The 9128-nt window shown below is 44.7% G+C and overlaps 1 long non-coding RNA gene across 1 annotated transcript; it reads right to left on the bottom strand.

Moving 5' to 3' along the window:
* Positions 1-1138: 1138 nt before the first annotated feature.
* LOC146210278 (uncharacterized) lies at positions 1139-8419 on the bottom strand. Its single transcript, XR_014708594.1, has 3 exons — positions 8265-8419; positions 6718-6843; positions 1139-1320 (listed from the first exon to the last, which is right to left on the bottom strand). It is a non-coding gene; the product is annotated as an uncharacterized LOC146210278 (long non-coding RNA).
* Between the last annotated feature and the right edge of the window lie 709 nt (positions 8420-9128).

The raw sequence follows: 9128 nt of genomic DNA, 5'->3' as shown, positions 1-9128 counted from the left end.
TAGAAGCTGTTGTTAGTTCCACGTAATGCGTGCTGCTATGAGTGTTTGTGTGACTGAGTGGAAAAATTTCGATGTTTTTGTTGTGTATTATGATTGCGGTTTTAGGGGCCTGGTCAGATGCTAGAATTTTGTCTTTTAATGTGAATGATGTAATTTTGTTGTGGTAGTATGGTTCTTGGATGATTGATATGACCTGAAAGTGTTGTTTCTGAAAAACATGAAGCTCGTTTGCGTGGAATGAGTGTGCCAAATTGGCTTGTAATATTTTGAGTGTGTGTGGTGTGTTGTGATATAAGTGTTCTGTGTGTTGTGTAGAGTGTGAGCGTAATGTGTGTGATGGGCGAGTGTTGTCAGAGTGTGCCCTGTGCAGTCAGTTGTCGATATGACATTTTCTTTAAGTAGACTGGCTCCCTTATTGCCAGCGTGGCTCCTGTTGGCTCTGGAGCTGTTGTAGCCCAGACGGCCATAGACGTCCGACGGTCGACCGACGGACGTCCGTTTTCGGACCTTCGGACATCCGACGGAAGTCCGGTTATGTTCGATATACGTACAGCGGACGTCCGTCGGACTATCGTTCGTGGATCCGGATCGCGTCCCACGGACGTCCGACGGGCAGCAGGAGGCGGACATTCGGACGTTTCCTGGAACATGCTTGCAGGGCCCGCTATTGGTGTAAAAACTTGCCAATAACATTCTTGTAAAGCTCAGCAAGCATGTGCCATGGAAATTTCAGTCACATACTAGTGCTCATGCTTTTGTCGTGAGAGTAAAGCAGACAATAGAATACGCAACAGGTTCAAGTTTCCTGTTGTCTGCTTTACTTTCACACACAAAGCACTGAACAGAAGTGTGCAATTAAAACTTCCATCAAAGAGGCACATATGCTAGCTGAGCTTTACACAAATGCACCATTCCTGAAAACATGCTAAGTGCATAGGCATACCAGCATGCGAGGTTGTAAAAAAAGCTTTTTTTTTTGGCTTTATTGCAAAAGCTGCATGCATAAACTGTCTACACTAAAAAAATATCGATGTTAAGGAATGGCATGGTAAAATGCAGGCCAACTGGAGTATTAAGAATCTACTTGAATAATTTTTTTTAATTATCCTTGGCCGTGACAGCTCTTCCCTTGGGGAGGTGGTGGAAGAAAAGGTATTTATTGAAACCTAATATTTCGGAATTAGCGAGAAGATGATCGAGTTCTCTGTGGGCGGCCTCCGCAGGCCAGGATTCCAGGAGCAGTTACTATCCTGTGCATTTGCTCGATCAGCTGTTGCTGGTCTTTCAGGCCTAAGATGGAAAGTGCAGGCTGGGCTCCCCCTGCAATAGAAGGGAAAATGAAATTAAAGTTATCTATGCTGAACTTTGATTACACATCTCCAAGGGCAACTGCCAGTTTCTCTCAATTGCTTTTTCCAGATGGCACTGTACGCATGCATCTCCATTCAGAACTGTCACATACTATATAGAAAGGTCATATAACTGCAGCAAAACCCATGCAGAATAACAAAAGATACAAACGTAGTTTGACCAGAACCTGGCATTCAGTATTTTAATGTTTTTATGTCGTCTCTTTGAACATGCCACTCTGACCAAACATGGCATGTTATGCTTGCTGCTATGCGCCCTCAGCAATGCCCAAGACATGGAGTGCACATGCAGAGAAACTAAGCATAAAGGATGCTGTATATGAACATAAAGCACAGCCAGAGCATTGCAGTATTACACAGGTACGCATTGGCGGCAGAAACCTGCATTTTGAGCGGTTTAACAGGCAGATTTCTAAAGTCATTGTTCCTGCTCTGAAAAGAAGTGATCAATAATAACATCATTTAAAATTGTTACCTTTTTGTTCTGTAAATTGCACATTTCGCTGGTTTCCATGTACCCTCTACCGAAGTCATTCCCTGGGTGTGTCGGGGGTATATCGACATCAACATCTAGGCTACAAGCGTCTAGAAAGCGTCTCCTTAGAGCAGCTGCGACGAAGTAACTTATCTGATAACATGCAAGCTGCTGCAGCAGAATAAAGATAGACATTTGACATGTGGCTAAAGCCCAATGTGGAAGCATAGCCCGCCGCAGTGATTGCGCAGTGTTCATGCTTCTAGAAGAGTTAAAAGTAAAGTTATTTGTTTACCCACAGCGCTATATGTGACATTACAATAGCAAGGCTTATAGTTACACAAAACCCAAAAAGCTGACAACCACGAGCTCCTGATGTATTACCGGCAGCATGCAGCATGGATGTTAGTTACTGAAATATGGTTGCATAATTCTGGCAACCAGCTGTGCATGTATGTCATGGATTTCTCAACTACGCACAACAAATTACAAATAATGGTATTTATAAATGCAGCCAGCTGTTCACAAGAAACACTGTAGTTTTTTTATGGGGAAGGTAGTGGGCGCCAAAGAAACTGCCCTTGTAAAGGCGCCTAATTTGCCCCTATGTAATATCGGGGACAAGTGTGTGGACTACACAAACTGCAATCAAAGCACATAACTTTCACATCGACCAGGAAACTCGGACCATACTTGTCGATGTGAAAGTTGAGCGTTAGTTCTTTCATGTGTGCAAGAGAAATAAGGTCACAATTCGTTTACATCACGATTCTAGTCCAAAATCTCCAGACATATTGTCCAGAGACTTTCGCCTCCGCAGTATAAGCCACCACTTGGGTAAGAGATTAGTAAAACAAGTGTATAAAAGACATTAGCGCTGTTGGACAGCCATAGCTATAAAAATGGTATTGACATTGGAGTACTGCCTTAAGGCGGGGCCTCGGGCATTACAAAAGCAAGAGTTAGTGTCCGCTGGTCCTCATTTGAACGAACAAAAAGAGGGGGGGAAAGAAATCTACCTCAACTACATGTTTTGAGTGACACCAAGCCGCAGTTAGTATTAAAGATATCACACAATTTTGTGGAAGATTTGGGAGCGCTTTGCTGCTTTCTTACAGGATTGGACAAAAGAGCTCACCATCTTCAGAAAGGCACGTTATATAGAAATGAAAATAGTGAATTTACTGCATCTGGCCACAACAACTTGCACACGGAGAGGAAGATGAACTGAAAATTTTATACATGAATGTACGTATTTACAAGAGGTGAAACAATGACCATGATCTATGTCGAAGAGGAAAGAGAACAAAATCTAGCTCAGAACGAGTTCTCCAGGCCGCGAGGCCGTTTCATTAACTTCGGGACTCTGCCCACATTTCTCATCCCCAATGACAATGAACTCACACATGATTGGCTAACAAACATTTTGGCATGTCTTTCCACTTTCACAAGTTCTTCACCCTCTCCATAATACAAGCAATGCAAAAGGGACAACAAATTCGTTTTACAACAAACGGAATTTAGAGAATGGACCTCGAAATGATTGGCTCACTAGGTCACATGCCAAACTCTCTCCCCTAGGAAAAAAAAAAGAAAAACAAAATTAGAACCCATCAAAACGGTGTCCCACGTGCGCAACCATTGCCCAAAGCTTGCATCCTTGGCGGCTCCTTTTACAGGGCAATTATTGCAATTATGGGCGTCCGAGTCAGCACCATTGCGGACCACATCAGAAGAGCCAACCCACATCCTCCAGCTCCGCATCATACCGTCACTGTTACACACTTGCCCTTTTTCAATGCCGCCATCTCCCACCATTGTTGACATCCAGGGTTGGAATCCTCAACGAGACCCCACTCAGCGCGCCTGCACTGAATAATTGTCACTTTTATGGGCTCCCCAACAAGGAAGAGGGCCTTACACCCTTCAACCTGACAGTGATTTTTCTTTGAACGATAAGCAGTTCTTCCAAACGAGGTGCTCGTTTCAAAGCTGTGCTGCCTTCGGGTGATGGGAGTACTAAGGACCCCTTAGTTGTATACTGTTTGTAAAGCTCCTTAAATAAAAATGAGCCCCCTACATGACACAGCAACGAGAACAAACTGCCTGTCCCCGCGTCTTCGAGTGCGACAGCAAAGTCCTCGGAAGAGGGGACTTCTTTCCCTCTCTGCCTACGTTTCCGTTAAGCACTGTAGCTGCTATAGCTGCCTCTCTGTGCGCGTCTCTCCGCCTCCTGTCCGAGGGCAAGTGGGAGACGGCCGCAGCTGGGCATTGAACAGGTGACCCAAAAAGAGCAGACTAATAATGGTGCCTAGCATACCCACCGGTCCCTTACAGAAATCATTAAAGAAATGAAAGCAACACATCATATAACGCTACAATGTTTCTAAGTGCAAAGTCGACAACTCCAAGTCATATAAATATATGTACATCTCCGCACATTAACTAGACAGAAACAGTGCAGAGTAAACTAATAATTCAGTGTCTAACAACACTATTAAAAGGAGATAAAGGCCATGGGGGGCTACGATTATTATTAGTACCGTTTTGCCTTTAAACTACAATAACATACTTGTTGCAAACAGGTGGTTCAGTTGCTTTTATAAGCCCAACCCACCCTCACCTGAACACCAATCGAAGTTACCTTACCGACGCCAAATCAACTCTTGCATTCGAACTGCAAGCTATCTTAAACGCCATAGAAGCGTTACCTGCCGACCCTACGTTTAAAAAAGTACAAATAATGACTCACTCTAAAGAAGCCTTAAAACATTTAAAGAAAGTCCATGGCACTCTTAGGGTCGCACAGACTATACATGCTGCTTGTCACCGTTACCCAGTGACTATAACCATTCACTGGGTTCAAGACAACAAAAATTTGAATACCATAACAGCAGACGTGCTTCGTCATGCAGATGATGTGTCACAACCTATTCATGATTCCTTGCCACCGGATCCACTCCTGACCCATTTGACATCATCAGCATCCCTCAGGCGGCGTACACGTGCTCTAATTCCCCCGTGTACGTACCCCCTTCCCCCCAATCTAACAAGGGTGGAGGAGGTATCTCTGAGACGGCTGAGGGTCGGAGTGGCTCTTACGCCCGCCGTTCGACACCAGTGGCAAAGTACTACTATTCCAGTTCCCGACAAATGCCCACACTGCGAAGAACCGGCTTGCGACACCCCTGTACGGCATCTAATATGGACATGCCCAGGAACTTCGCATATGCGCAACACCATTCTACAAAAAGCTGGACTTTCATCAAGTAATGACTCTCATTTCCACTTATGGACAACAAACAACATTTATGCACGCAGTTTGTGTGACTTCTTGCACATGGCTGCACTCCACACATTCCTGTGACGCTATACCACCACCTTTTATGCCGTGTGGCAAACCCAGCGCCATAAATAAATAAATAAATAAATACTTGTTGCAAGCTTAAAATCAAAGATTCACACCTGTCCCACCCACAGCAATGGAACACACATCTGACTCAAGTCTGCAAAGAAAGAGCAAGCTAGACTATTACAGACGCACCCTTGGTTATTTTTCTGGCATTTCTCAGGGTGAAGAATCTGACTTGTCAGTAGCATGTATATGAATAAGAATCCTATGACAGTAAATGCATCAGATTTTCTGGAGTGGCTTTTCTTTGCTGACCACATATGAGGTGAGCTATAATTTATCCAACTTGGCCTAGGTTTATTCTATGAATAACAAAGCTATAGCAGGTACACAGTCGTCCACTCAGGCAGATCATGCGAGTGCGTGGCATGCACTTTTTGAGATGCCACTGCATCCATCGCAGCTGCACACCGTAGCGAAGAGGCAGACAGCGTGAAGTACCAGCCTCTAGTCCCTCTACCACCACTGGGGTCCCAAACTAGGGACCCCTTGTTTTTGTCAGGACAGGCCCCCTCAGGGTCAGCTAGTGAGTAACCTCCTGTATTTGTATCTGATGGCAATGTTTTCCACCACCACCCACAATACGCAGCTGCGCATCATAGCAGATGTGAAGCAACAGCTCCTGGTGCTTCTACGCATAAGCCACTTTGCCTTGATGCATGCCTGCGCACCATAGTAAAGAGGCAGACGACACGACGCAGCAGCTCATGGTACCTTTACACATGAGCCAACTCCCATTGTACTTCGATACGCACCATAGCAAATATACAGACTACGCCACACAGCAGCTCCTGGTCCCTCTATGCATAAGCCATTTTGCCTCAATACGCACCTGCGTACCTCAGTGAAGAGGCAGACGTGAAGCTGCAGCTCCTGGGCCCTCCATGCACATGCCACTTAGCATCAATGCACGGCTGTGCACTGTAGTAAAGAGGCGAAGGACGTTAAGCAGCAGCTCCTGGTCCCTCTACACATCAGCCATTTTGCCTCGATGCGGATCTGCACACCAGATGTGACAAAGAAGCTCCTGGTTTCTCTACACATAAACCACTTTGCCTCAATGCACGTCTGCACACCGGAGCAAAGAGGCAGATGACGTGAAGCTGGAGCGGCTGGTCCCTCTACGCACACGCCACTTAGCCTTGATGCATGGCTGTGACGGATGCATTGCTATTTTGCAAACTGCATGCCACACATTCCCATTCAAGCTAAGAGTGGACGACTGTGTAAACGTAAAATACTGGTTATTTACTTCAATGGACAATGACAAAAAGTAACATGGTGGACAATGTAAAAAGAATTTGCTGCATAAAGTCTGTTGAAACCAGTTCTACATCCTACATGTAAACAAGCTAAAACCTGTCGAAGGGATGTGTGTTTAAAATCATCACGCTCAAACAACTTCAACACTGACAATCATGATTCAATATTATTAATATAGATAATGATACAATACTCACTTTTAGCCATACCAAAGAAATGAGAATGCAAAGGGATGTTGCTGTTTTTCCCCCGTGGATGACAGTTTTCCATGCTCAAAGTGCTGCTTCCTGTTGGCCTATGAAATCGGTTACAGCAAATGGCATCTGAAAAATTTTTGGAAGCCTTATGCTAGTCTTCAACGAGAAGAGCATTGCCATACAGAAGCAGAACACAAATATTTTTACAACACACTAAAAGCAACAACTGCGGTGCTGTTTTTAGGATGACTAGGTACAGGTTTTGCTGTAGCAAGCCAAATGTTAGCCTTAAATAAGGAAAGCATTCCCATACAGAAACAGAACACAAGAGCTTTTACAACACATTAAAAGCATCAATTGCACAAATGTTTGTAAGATGACCAGGTACAGGTTTCTGCTATAGCCCACATCATGTGACCGGCGGTTATCAGAAGCCTTGTATGTGAGCATGATGCCCTAGATTCAATTTATGGCTATCACTGCATTAACAAGCATGGGTTTAAAGCTACTTTAATATGATAATCTAAGAACATGGTAAGAGCTTTCAGTGCAAGACATAAGCTCAGTATCATGCACTATAAGGTGCTGCATGGCTCTAGTGTAGCTTTGGCATTATCTCGCTGTCAATAATGCAGTGAAGTTCTTAGGAGCCTTTCAATATCTGTAAGGACAAAGCAACAACAATTTTGTTTTCATCTCACTTTTGCTCAGCTCGTGTTTTTTTTTTTTCTTTTTTTCTTTTTTTTTTTTTTTTTTTTTTTTTTGAGCCCGCGGCTTGCATGGCCTCCCAGTATGCCTGTTTTGCATAAAAGAAGGCGTTGCAGGCACCAGAGCTCACAGCCCAACTGTATAGCGGCGGCGGTATGTCAAATTCGTGCCAGAACAGCGCAGAACAACGGGTCAAGAAAAAGACAAGTGCTGACTTTTTTTTTTCTCTCATCTCCTTGTCCGGTTGTTCTGCGCGGTTCGGTCTCACATGCATGACCAACGTGCGCAAGGTGCTGTCCTGGTTTGTCAAAGCTGAAGGAGAGTACTAAACCTTAAGTTATTTAGTAGCTACAGCCGTTCCTTCTAGAAACTGTAGTTGCCGTAAAGCTCGAGAGAGAAAGATCAGCGGCTGTCCATTAAAAAAAAAAAAAAAGAAAAGAAAAAAAAAAGAAAAAAAAAGGGCTCGCGACGTTTTCACAAGTGTAGGCATGCCGCACGATAGGCTCGAGGAGTGCAAAAGTTTTCTCGTATAGTTTTTACAACTCAGCACGTTGCGCATGGTTAACAAATTAACTCCTTTAAAGCTCGGGCAGGCACTCCTTTATCAGAGACAGAGAAGTTGCGCGGCTTACTGGCGCAGCGTCCAGTAATGCCGAGAAAGATGGCCCTCAGACTTGAGGCTGCACTTTAGTTAGTCGGCGCGGAGCCATCCTGTCAGTCTCGCCTAAAACACTCGACCGTTCGGCTGCTGTACAGAGCTGCTCCTTACCCAAAAGCTCACCACTATCGGTGCATAGAAAAGTTCCACTAAAGAAACAAAAGTTCGGTGAAATACTTACTTTGGAATCGGCGGGTGAACAAAGTGTGCCAGCCGCACCAAGCCACAGCAAAAACAATGCTAGCAGTGCATTACAGCCGTAGGTATTTGTAACTGCGCAGAAAATGCAGAACACGAAAACGTGAAGCCATCTTCCATGACTAAACTTCAACTTGTCAGGTGGATTGGATTGGCTCATTTCAGATTTTTTTGAGGATAGGTTCGGTTTCGTTCTTTTTGAGCTTGCTGCTTGCTGCGTCTATTCAGCCACTGATTAAAATTTCACCGAAGCATCATGATAGAAAAATGTTTAATGGTCATGTAACTTTTAATCAAAAATTTTTGATGGAAGAATTCAACGATGAAACATGCGGAAAATAAAAAAAACTGTTTAATGGAAACGCTTTCTATCGCATCGATTCGCTCTGGCATCATATAATGCAGACTTGACGGCATTACTGATTTATACGCAGTTCAGACGAGCACGACGACTACAAACTATATCATAGCTGTGTAAAAGCAAATCCAGTGGCGGACGTACGGCGGCTGTCCGCTGGGCGAACGGATTCGACCATCCGCTTTCGTACGTACGCCGGAATTCCGGCGGACGTCCGAAATCGGCCGCCGAGTTGCGGCCGAGTTCGGTTGTCCGTCGGACGTCAGTGGCCGTCTGGGAGTGAAGGGCAGAATCTGGACCCTACAGGGTGGTCGACTGTGTGATGCCCTGCCAGATAGCAGACATTGCATTTAGCTGTGTCTGACCTGCACTCGTCTGGATGATGTGATTCTGTGCAATTAGTGCACTTACGTGTCCTGGTTTGGCAGTGTTTCGCCACATGTCCATATGTGGCGCAGCGCTTGCAGTGAGGTATGTTTATGTAAAGAT

The sequence above is a fragment of the Amblyomma maculatum genome, chromosome 1, assembly GCF_055883805.1.
Source record: "Amblyomma maculatum isolate TAMU_Amacu chromosome 1, ASM5588380v1, whole genome shotgun sequence".
Lineage (NCBI taxonomy): Eukaryota > Metazoa > Arthropoda > Arachnida > Ixodida > Ixodidae > Amblyomma > Amblyomma maculatum.
The sequence above is the reverse complement of the archived record's forward strand: the minus strand, read 5'-3'. Positions and strand labels throughout refer to the sequence as shown.